Source organism: Lycorma delicatula, chromosome 3 (assembly GCF_047948215.1).
Source record: "Lycorma delicatula isolate Av1 chromosome 3, ASM4794821v1, whole genome shotgun sequence".
NCBI classification, from domain to species: Eukaryota; Metazoa; Arthropoda; class Insecta; order Hemiptera; family Fulgoridae; genus Lycorma; species Lycorma delicatula.
This window is the reverse complement of record NC_134457.1, coordinates 88,615,589-88,628,099: the sequence shown is the minus strand read 5'-3', so window position 1 is coordinate 88,628,099 and position 12,511 is coordinate 88,615,589.

Sequence of the window (12,511 nt, the reverse complement as noted above, 5' to 3'; positions counted from 1 at the left end):
CGTGGTACAAACTCCCAAAAGGTAGTCAAGTGTTGGATCAACAGAACTACAAGCATTAAATTCATCTACTGATGACATCCAAAACCTCTTATAATATTGGGAAAAATCATCAAGGTCGGATACGGATGAGTCCTGATCAAAAATGTAATCGGTATGAATTGATGCATAAATCTTTCCTCACGTCAGGTGTTCAATTTTACTCTTCGACGAGATATCTTCATCATTTTTACAGAACAGGGTTTGAAATAACATAATTTAAATTGGGATCTACAGTGATCATAAGGTTTTCATTTGGCCTTCATCCACCCTTATATCTTTAATCAAACATCTTCATCCTTTTCCATCTTGCCAAACTGCACATAGTAGCTCACACAATCAGTAACAAACTAGCCTTTCTTAATACAATGTTAGCTTCATTGAAGTATGTTTTCAATTTTCTAATGTATACAATTTTGACTCTGTGGAACGGGCTGCAAATTTTGAATAAGGCAATCTACGAACTGATACTACAATTCTTTTTTTCCTGAAATAATTACAAAAAAACAATTTTTTATTTTTAAAAACATACACAGGAAAAATTCTAGTTACCATGACAACACTTGTATAAATATATTTTCATATATGCTAAAACACCATGTTCCATTTTACATAAACACACAAACACTAATCACTTACAGAACCAATGACACTGCCATGGAATCGTGCGAAGTACAATGTGTCAATAATAGAAACATCAACGCAAAACTTAAAGAACTCGTCGAAGCACTTGATGCCAGGTAAGTACAACAAAATAATAATACAGTAATGAAACAGTAAAAAAACCAAAAAACAAATCAATATACAAGGTTTATCTAAGCTATATACAAATGTATAAATCGTGTTTTTGTTTCTCCCATAACAATAGCTTTGCGTTTGTGTAACGTGCATGTGATGTAACTGAGGACAAGCAGTTCCTTATTGAACAATATACAAATATCAAATGTACTGTTTTTCTTAAAATATTACTATAATAGGTCATAATGTACTTTAAAAAAATACGCGTTTTTCATGAAGGATTGTCAAGGATGTTAGTATCATTGACGATGATGATAATAATTATGTTCGTAGCAGACGGCCATCTACTATGATAAATGACAGATAAAACAAAAAATGCTTATTTCAAGTGATATAAGGAACTTCTATAAGGAAATAACCTCAGAAGTTACGCTACTGGTGGACATTTATTGCAATATTCTCGCAAGTATTTGAAAATTAATCGTATTTATCAAATATTGTTCTACAAATTTTCTTTACTGATCAGAATAAAAGAGGAATGACAATGAAAGTACATGACTGACCAATAAAGAAAAATGACTAAAGATTATTACAGTACAAGAGGCTTGGAGATTTTTATACTACTCTCAGATAAATTGTTAGTAGTCAGAATGAAAAACGATATCATCTCTGCCAACGTAGAAATTCGTAATTAAAATTTATTTGATTACGAATAATCAAAGTAGGGGAGTATTGTTCGATATGAATTCATACAGGCAGGCCAAATAGTGAAAAATAAATTTATGTAAAAATCCTTCGTCGTGTATGGAATGAAATCAGAAGAAAACGTCCTGAAATAGTGATAAGAAACAATTGGATTCCCTTGATGTGTCAGCGGATCTATACATGCTGGTTAGAAGTAGCTTATACAGCATAATGTAATCTCTTTGGAATGCTCAATATACATTCTTGTCTTGGCGCCAATAGATTTTTGCTTGTTTTCCAGCATTTTTCCATTGCATTCTTTGCAAATGTTAAGACTATAGTTGTACTTCCATAAAAAAAAATATAGATTCGAAATCAACTGTCAAATAAATGAGTTACAAGGGTACTGTGACGTTATTATTTGTCTAATTATATTTTCATGGTTGACTTAATCAAGAAGAAGGGACTTAGTCAGAAGAGGAGATTCATAACTATAAAAAATTTTTTTAATGAAATCAAGGTTAACATAACATTATTAAATTTGATAAACTTGGGTATTCGTGCGTAATTTAGGTAAATTTTTTGTGCTGGTGGAGGGTCTGGTGAGAGGAATGGAATTATTACGTACCAAGAAATAAATTTTTGGAATTTTTTAGAATTAAAAATTAAACAATTTTTTGTTCATAATGTTTATTTATTATTGTTGTTGTTATTATTATTATTATTGTAATTAGCTTATACACTTAGTTTACAAAGGAATCTGAGTTATTATAGTTTAGTTTACACGTTTGGACGGAAGCTGCAAATTTGAGTAAAAACTTCCAGGATATACGTCAGTAGGTTCATAAACTTCATGTCATTTTTTTACTAAACAAAGTTAGATTTTCTTGAAATTCGATTTTAAATGGAACAAAAGAGTACTCCTTTTAAACAAATCTACTTTTATTTTGCAAACGATTTTTTCTTCATTTATCATATTTACAGAAATAAATTTTAATTTTTGGAAATGTAATGAATTAAAAAAAAATAGGTGTTTTTAATTCTGGTGCATTTGTATATTGTATAAATACAACAATACATTTAATTAACAGTGACTTCTTTAATAAAAAATATGCTACTTTTACATAATTAATATATAACGATAATTATTAGCATATATTTAATTACACAATGCATTTGATAATACTTATTATTTTTTTATTAATGCAAATACAATGGAATTTTCAGTAATAATTTTTTAATTAAATCATCTAAAATTAATGTGTATTGAATATTTAATGTGTGATTATCTATTTTCATAAAAAATATTAGTTAAATGTTTACAGTTGGCCTATAAGAATGGAAATAGTCTTCTAATATAACTTGTTCTTTATACGAATGTACGGAGACAAAGTAGTGGGTGGAGAGAAAAGTTAATAACTGTTTTTGCATAAAATAAAAAATAAAAACGGAGCATAAAGATTAATTCCGACTGTCAGTGAATGTATATTCAAAATCATAGATACCCATTCCATGAAGGAGGGAAACGAAGGCACAGTAGGGGTCATAATTGGCAACGATGACATAAAGTCAAGACCAATTCAGTGCTTGGATTGACCGAGAAAATTATAAACTATTCAGAACCTTACCGTACATTTTTATGATTAATGAAACATCTAAGTAATTTATCTAAGCTAACAAGATGTAAGTTTATGATCGATATAAATGTGGTAGAACTTAGCAGATGTGGAAAGGTCGCTGGCTTCTGTTTGTCAATGAGAAAGTCGTTACATTGTGAAATTGCAAGGTTGCAACTGTCAACCAACAAGGTTAGAAAAACATAAACCGGGTTCACTATTACTGCTCGTATATTTTCGAGCGGTAAACACAATTTATTATACATAAATTATATTATCTATGAGTATATAACAAAAAAATCCATCGAGTCGTTAACACAGTTCTTTTAAATTTCATTTTCTTCCAGTCTTCCTATATAGCAGTGTGCAAAATGGCATTTCTCAATATCGTATCGCCAACTTCTTAAATTTCAATCACTTTCTTAGATTGTATTTTAGTTATAATTAAAATTTCTTTATTCTTCTCTACGAGTTCTGATCCCTGTTCAGAAAGTGTAGTTACTATAACGTAGTAGATGGTATATGACTTCACCCACCTCGAAATATTTAATTTTACTATATCCATCGACTAATAATTTGATTTATAATTACTAATAATTTGATTTATTTCTCCCGCCACCACCCATTCGGTCGCTCTAAAGCATAAGACCGAATGTCTGTACCACAAACGGCTACTGAGCCTCGAATCAGTTTAGCGACCAGTGTCCTAACTAGCTCCTAGAGCTAACCTAATTGCGTAAGCGATCTAAGCATGTTGCCACACACCACTTGCTTCGTGTTTCACCGCTCACTTGTGATATATTCTAAAATGGGTCGGCGCACCCCGTCAACTACTAAAATATATATGACACTCAATAAATTAATTTATTTCATTAAGACAGCAATTCGCTGCCACGGCTAGGTCGCTGAATGCCATCAAGTACCTGTCCACCAATATTAAAGCGCTTAGTTTTAATTGGCTGATGGCCAGCTATAACTCTCGGGTAACCTTCCCACAGCAGCGAGGTAGGAGTCATTCCCTTAAATAAACTACTGATGCCGGTTGAACAGCGCAACGGCATCAAGGAACACCCATATGGTCCGACAATGCGGCTGACGCCACTTAATGCGGTTGACTCGCCGCTTATGAGTGGCCAATTTTCAGTGTGGTCCGAGTTCTGCCCCCCCCCTCAAGAGCTGGGAGGTCGAACATCATATGTTTGTTCGACTGGACTTCCCTGCAGACGACAGCTCATCAGCTGCCAGGCGGAACCGTAACAAATATTGGTTCAAGTTTGCGTGGTTGGAGAGCACCTAGGCACCCGTTGCCCTTAAAAACGAAGCATACCATCCCCCCAAGTCTTGTATAAATCTATACAAGGACCTTCCCTTAGTCGTGGTGTGCTATTCTTGCTGCCATACATCCATCGCGAGGCTGCAAACCCCCTCCTCAGGCGGAAGATGAGCAACTGAACGAAATTAGAACCGGTGCATTGTGATCACCGTTCCGTTCCGATACAGGCCCGGTTCGAAACCGCATCCCAAATACCTCGGCTTTGTCTCTTCGCAATTTTCACATGGCCGCCCTATCTTTCACCACTAGATCGATTGGGAGAGCCTCTCCCAATACAGTAGTAGTCTCGTAGGAGGTTCTTTTAAAAACACCAGTGCATACTATTAATGCTTTGCGCTGGGAACTCCTTAAATTCTGAATAAGTGCTCTACTTCTGTCCAACCTATGCGCACAAACGGACGCAGCATAATAGGCCATACTTTCGAAGACATCTCGGTACACCAAGTACAAATGACGGCCCGACAGCCAGTAATCCTTCCGAGCAATCCTCCCAAGCTTGTGCATCGCCGCTACTTGCCTAATGTGGTTGCTAAACAGCAACTTCTCATCAAACAAAACACCTAGGTACTTATGAACTTTAGCTCGATTTATCACATAGCTTTTATACTTAATGTGGGGGTTACGACAGTCATCAGCGAAAGCCTGGGCTGCGACCCCTAAATCGTCTAATAATATATAAGGACGACATATTTAGGAATAACTGACAAAAATTTGAGAAAAACCCCAAGCAGGTTGTAATATTATCGTCTTTATGATTCGCATTTAATGGATGTACTGTGTAAACATTTTATCAAATAGTAGTCAACCAATTATAATAATCAATAATTATTTTTATTTCTATGATTACAGTTATTGTGAAGAGCTATGTGAAGATATCATGTGCAGAAGAGAAAGAGATGATTCAAAGTTTACAGAAAAGCGAAAGCAAGGAACCAGAAATCCTTGTATCGGAATCTCACCGCAGACACAGCAGTATGTTAAAATTCCTCCAAAACAAAAGGTTCTCCCGATTAAAGTTACCATTGATGGGAGAAAGGTCTTCGAGAAACCTTGTTGTATTAAAAAAGAAAACTTCTCTTACGTATGTTGATATAATTTTTCTCCATTGCTATGGTTATTAGCCGTCAATAAAGTTTAAGACCTAGAGAAACCGTTCACTAAACGTGGGTTTGTCCGTTCTGTTTCATCTTAATTCATACCTTTCAATTTCCAGGATCTAATTTGTGAGATATTTCAAATGTTTGGAACCTTAGGATGTAAGAAGAAATGCAATTTATATCTTATCCAAGGTCTATTAGGAGGTTGTATAAAACAACAGTGCATGCTATTAATGCTCTGCGCCGGGAACTCCTTAATTCTGAATAAGTGCTCTACTTCTGTCCAACCTATGCGTCCAAACGGACGCAATCCTAATTAATCTAAAAACAGCCAATAAAAAATAAACAAAAACTTTTAAAAATCGGTTTTTTATTGAAGCAAACAGATAAAAGATAGACAGAAAATCGTATTATTCTTTCTGTACCTAATAAACATAATTCAAAATACAGCAGAACAAAAAATAAAATACATGAAATGATAAATGGTAACAGAAAAACAAACCTCAGTAACATTAATTGTTTCAAATTCTCTCCTTCACAATGTACACAGCACTCTGTGCTGTGTACATTGCTGTACACAGCAGTGTACATGCTGTACACAGCATGACTGTCCGTGTCATCTCAGGATCGTTTTGTATAAATGCAATAGCATTCCGTATTTTAATGAGTAACTCTTTAGAATTAACTTTATGTTGCAATACTATCGTTTTCATATGCCCCAAATGAATTATTCGGTGACGTTAAGTAAGGTGATCGTGGTGGCTAATCGACTGGTCCACCAGGTTCAATCCAGTTTAAGAAATTTGCATTCAAGTAATTTCTAGTTATTAAAGAAAAACTTGGCGTTGCACCATCGTGCTGGAAAATCATTTGTAATCTAGTTTGTAAAGGAACATCCTCAAAAGAAAGCCGTGTGCAACTCCCTTAAGGTTTCCATTGAAAAAAAAATGGTCCCAGATTTTGTCATAAATAATGCTACACTAAACATTAATAAAGTGGCTTTATCAGTAAATAAAATTGAATTTGCCTTATCAACGTTGTCTAAAAGCCAATGACAGATGATTAACCACTGGGTAGTAATCTGTCCGCCACGAATATTGAACCTTCTGCTGGCGGAAAGGATAAAGATTTTTTTTCGGTTGGATGCGCCACTTTGTTTATGAAAAACCAGGGCGGCATGAAATTCGCCTTGTTCTAGAACCTGGGTTACGCTGAATATGCTGAATCACAGTATGGTCATCATTACAGGTTATCATCTTACAGGGATTGCAGTGGCGCATGGCGAGTAGGGAGGAGGTGGAATTGATGGCGGAGCAAATCGGCCGAGCCATCAAGATTGGCTGTGATGTTGTCCTACGGCGGCCTAGGCCAATAGATGACCCATCATAGACAGCCAGTCCGCTGATCTTAGCGGGCCTGGAGCCGTCATGACCCCTTCTTCCGGGGGAGGGGGGCGTCTGTGGAACGCAGACGGAGACCCGGTAAGAAATGGTGGTCCTCTGACCTTATCGTGCTGCGCGCAAGAGTGAGGTCCACGAGGATAAGGTACCACACATTAACATCTGTGGCGACCTACCCAGGCGTTCCTGGATACTCTTTCCAGATGATCCGGAGGTGAAGCGGAAATCGGCGTTAGGTAGGGTGAAACACCATTCCCTGGCGTTCGGACCGTGGAACCCGAAGATATAGACCGAGTGGTTTCTCGAATGGCAATGAGGAAAGCACCGGGGATCGACCAACATGACCCGGATATTTTTTACCATCTGCTGCCTGTCATAAGAGAGCCGCTTGGCAGACTGTTATCGGGGTATCTAAGCTGGGGCTGCTTTCCGGATTGCTGGAAGGTGGCTTTGGTGAAGGTGCTCTTAAAACCTGAAAAGGATCCTGGTGAGGTCAGCAGTTATCGGCCCATCAGCCTCTTGCCGGTCCTCGGCAAGTTGCTGGAAAGGCTGGTTGTAGAACGGCTCTGGGAAAACATCGATATGAACTGTTTTCTAAATCGAGGCCAATATGGCTTCATAAAAGGGGTTGGCACCGAGGATTGCATCTTAAATGCTCTCGCCGAGGTGCAAAGCGCCGACTACAAATACGTTTTGGCAATTTTTATTGACATAGAGGCAACATTTCCTTCCTTCTGTTGGAGTTCTGTCCTCTATGAATTGGAACGCCGCAATGTTACCGAACCCCTGCAGGTCGTGGTAAGAAACTATTTGTCTAACCGCACGGCACTGTTTAAGGATGCCCACCTAGTTGTGGAAAAGAATCACCAGGGGAAGCCCGCAGGGTTCCGTTCTCGGTCCCCTGCTGTGAAACCTGGTGTTTGATGGATTTCTGGGGTTGACATTCCCAGAAGGGGTCACGGCCCAGGCTTTCGCCATGATTGTCTCCTTTTATTTCGTGGCAATTCACGATCGCTAGAGAATAGGGCGCAGGCGGCTTTGTCAACCGCCGAGGGCTGGATGGACATGCAAAATTTAAAGATTTCTGTGCTCCAGACGAAGTTTATGCTTCTGAAGGGTACAGACAAATTATCGAGCAGTCGTAACCCCCACATTAAGTATAAAGGCTGTGTAATCAGCCGAATAAGGGTTCATAAGTTCCTAGGTGTTTTGTTTGATGACAAGTTACTTTTTAGTAACCACATTAAGCAAGTTGCGGCGAACGCCGTCTGTGATGCACAAACTTAGGATTGCTCTGAAGGATTACGGGTTGTCGGGTCGTCAAATGTACTTGGTGTACCGAGGTATCTTCGAGATTATGATCGCATACGCGGCGCCAATTTGGGAACATAGATTGGATAGAAATAGAGCACTGCTTCAAAATTTAAGGAGTGCCCAGCGCAGAGCCTTGATAGTTTACACTGGTGTTTTTAAAACAACTTCCTACGAGGCTACCGCCGTATTGGGAAAGGCTCTCCCAATTGATTTAGTGGTGAAAGTTCGGACAGCCATGTGGAAGTTGCGAAGAGGTCGAGAAGCCGAGGCATTTGGGATGCGGTTTCAAGCCGGACTAGAACTGGAGCGGAACGGCGATCACAATGCACCGGATCTAAATTTCGTTCAGTTGTCCATTTCCCGCCTGCGGATGAGGCTATGGAGCCTCGCGATGGAGGCATGGCAGCTTGAATGGCACACCACGACTAAGGGAAGATCCTTGTATAGGTTTATACAGGATCTGGGGGGATGGTATGCCACGAATTCATTTTTAAGGGTAGCGGATGCCCAAGTGCTCACCGACCATGTGGATTTGAAGCAATATCTGTTTCGGTTTCGCCTAGCGGCTGATGAGTTGTGTGTCTGCGGGGAGTCCAGTCGAACGAGCATATGATGTTCGACTGCCCTGCTCTTGGGGGGGCCAGAGACCGGGCCACCCTGGAACTTAGAGGTCGGGGGAAAATTGGCCTCTCATAAACGGCGAGTCAGTGTGGCGAGAGCCGCATTGTCGGACGTGTGGGAGTTCCTCGATGAGGTTGCGAAGTTCAACGGGCATCGCTAGTGTTTTTTAATTAATCTGGGTTATACTGATTCCTGTAGCGCCGCCGTGGGAAGTTTTTCCTGAGATAATGGCTGGCCACCAGCCAGATACAAGCTCCAAGCTCTTTAAATGGTGGACAGGCACTAGCTGGCATACAGCGACCGAGGCGTGACAGCCTAAATTGCTGTCTTTTATTTTATTAACGTTAATGACTTTTAGTAATTAGTAACAAGGGGTGCGCCTCTCCGGTCTAGATTTAGTTTAACAAGTGAGCAGTTGGAACACATAAGCGGGTGGTGAATAGCACCCTGCTTAATCCGCTCACGCTGATAGGTAGCTCACTAGGAGCTCTTGGGTAACGAGGTCGCTAAACTGTTTTAGAGGCACAGTAGCCGTATCATGGCACTGACATTTGGTCTATGCTCTAGGGCGACCGAATGGGGTGGTGGCAGAAATGCCAGTTAACCAAATGGTCATCATTAACGCAATGATTTACTTGGTGTTCAACAGAAAAAGAGCACATTGGAAATGAACCTTTCGTTAGTAAATGCTGATACATCGAAAAATATTTAAAAAGAATGTTTATTAGATACAAAAAGAATAAACTGTCTGTTTTCGTTTGTTTAGATTCAATAAAAACCCGATTTTTTTGGTTTTTATTTACTTTTAAATTGGTTGTATTTACAATAATTTTTTTCAGAAGTAAATTCTCTACAAGTGTTGTTAATAAATCTTCCGCATTTATTAATCATTTAAGAAATCTACTGTACTACATACCTAAAAAAAAAAAAAATAACAATTTTTCGACACCGAATATCTGTTTTACGTAGGATATCATAAAATCTGATTGAGTTCGGGACTTGTTCTATTTATTTCCCAACTCTGAAAATCCGCAAATAACCTTTATTTTTTTCTATCTCGTCAGAATTTTTCGCAAATCAAAATTCGCAAAATAAAAAATTCCACAGTTTGTAAAAAGTTGAAAAATTCCGATTACGTGATACAATAAAATAGATATTTGGGTTATACTATGGATTCTTATAGCTAAGTAGTTGAGTGGTCTGACGAGGAGAGCAGGGATAGTCTAAATCTTTTGTTTATAATTTTGTAATTAAGACATTTTTTAAATTTAATTTTTCTACAAATTTCATGTATTTATATGATAAAAAGGTTACCGCTTTGCAGGTACCACCATAATCTGTTTTTTTTTAATTTTGGTTAAATTTTTTTTAGTTATAATTTTTAGACTTTAATTTTTTATTGTTCGCACTTTCTGTTGATTTTCAATCAGTATTTTAATCAGCACTTTCCTTCAAAGGAAAGTTATATACACCTTTAATATTAATTCAGTCTCCAACATAATCATAATATATATATATATATAAATATATATTTTTTTTTTATTTAGAGATCACCACCCAACGTACATCCCCGTAGTTCATCAGTAGAATTACGAGGTGGGTTGCATTTTAAAGAGTGCGATTGCGTACGAAGAAATGGATTACAAGATGATTGTCCAAGATGGGATTGTGCTGGACGACCTGAATGCAATGATTCTCCATGGCCAACTTGTTTTCCTCAAGAAACAGCATCAGCGTTTGGTGAAAGAAAAATTAATATGAAAGCAGTGTCAACTTTACCTAATTCTAATAAAGATATTAATGTTATAATCCCCGAAAATTTCCAGGGGGATATATATGTTTGTTGTCCTGAATAATTTAATATTAATAATAAAATGAAATTATACAGTGTCTTTTGTTAAGGGACTAAATTATTTAATAAAAATAAATTTTATGTAATTATCCGTTTTTTTTTTTTTTAATTTATATTTATCGTATATTTTGGAAAAAATATTTTTTTTCTAGTAAATCACAAAAGCGACTTTAAGATCACTTCAGATATTCTATTACCGAATTTTCGAAGAAAAATACAGTATTACTTTCGGTTGCAGAGTAGGAATGGAGGGTGAAATTGAATTGTCATATGCTGTAGTAGTTTATCTAAATTTGTGCATGTGAACATTTGATAAAGACTGGTTGAGTCGTTCTTGAGTTATTAAGTCTTGAGGTATGAGAATTACGAAAATATCATTCACGAATAAAATTTTTTGTGGCTTGAAATTCTCGAAAACTACACTATAAATTTAATTGGAACTTAAATATGCTCTAGTAGTGTATCTGAAGTTATGCATGCGAGAATTTGATGAAGATTTGGTTGAGTTGTTCTTTAGTTACGCTTAATTTAGGTTATGTGTTAGGTTTACACAATATTATGTGTTTTGGTTCTGTATTACAACCGACAACATAACCTTAATTTGAGGTTATCTTTGTACTGGTGTATTTTTCATACGCGTTTTTGCAGCGAGTCACAGTGGCGACTGAGTTTAAACTTTGATGCTTGTGTGTAGGGTCTATTCGTTATTTTTAATTATTTCATCAAACTACGGTTATAATAATTTAATTTCCTTGTAAACAGAAAATAAATTTTAATATTAAATAAAAAATAAAAAAATTGTACCTCTTTTAGTTTTCTACTTATGTTCTTATATTTCTTGTCCAAAAAATTATACAAAATAGAATAACGAAAAGTCGTTGCCCAAATATTCTTAGGCAAAACTACGTAAAAATGTTTTATTTATCTTTCGTTTATTTTCTAACCATTGATGAAAAACATTTTAAAATAAATTGCTACATATTTTAACAACGTGTCACAATAGTTAGTATTTATTTTACAAACCATTAATAATTATGATAATTCTACGAGGATTTCGAATAGAATATGCCGAAAAACAATTGATTATTGCTGAAATTATACGATAATTATTGACTTTAAAAGAGCAGATAGGAATTACTGGTTTTCGAAAGCACATAGGGAAACTCTGAACACGTTCGGCATTTGGTAAACATTGTGTAGAGCGAAAAAATTTGCAAACAGTTGCAGAAACACCCTTATTATCTGGTTATCACAACATCGTCTTTGCAAAAAATAACGTCAACTGGTTTCAGCTAATGAGATATTACTAATGCAATAATTAAGTCCAACTGATATCCTGTTGTAAAGTGTAATTATTTCTTGAAATTGAAATTATAGATTTTTGTTAAAAGTTAAGAAAAAGTTAAAAGTTATCAATTCTCAGTTTTATCTGAATGCCTCCAACATACGGGTAAAATCATTTTTTTCTGTAATTTAAAGATCAACACTATATGTATGTTACCGTAATGTATCAGCTGAATTATATGGTGGTTGAGATTTAATGGCTGTGATTATGTACGAAGAAACCGGCTTTGTACAGAATAACCGGCAATTCTGTTTAACAGATTGCCAGTTTTGGGAAAGAGAAAAGCATACGAAAATCCTCAGCAATTACATCAGCTTAATTTTGATAGTTTTGTACGAAGCGACGTCCTGATAAATATCTCTTTAAAAATTCTCTAAGAAATGTTTTTACATTTAATTGGAAATACTTTAGTATAATTATATAGGATTTTTTTTTATGTCCAAGCTTAATAGGTCCGCCCACTTTCCCGTGACTA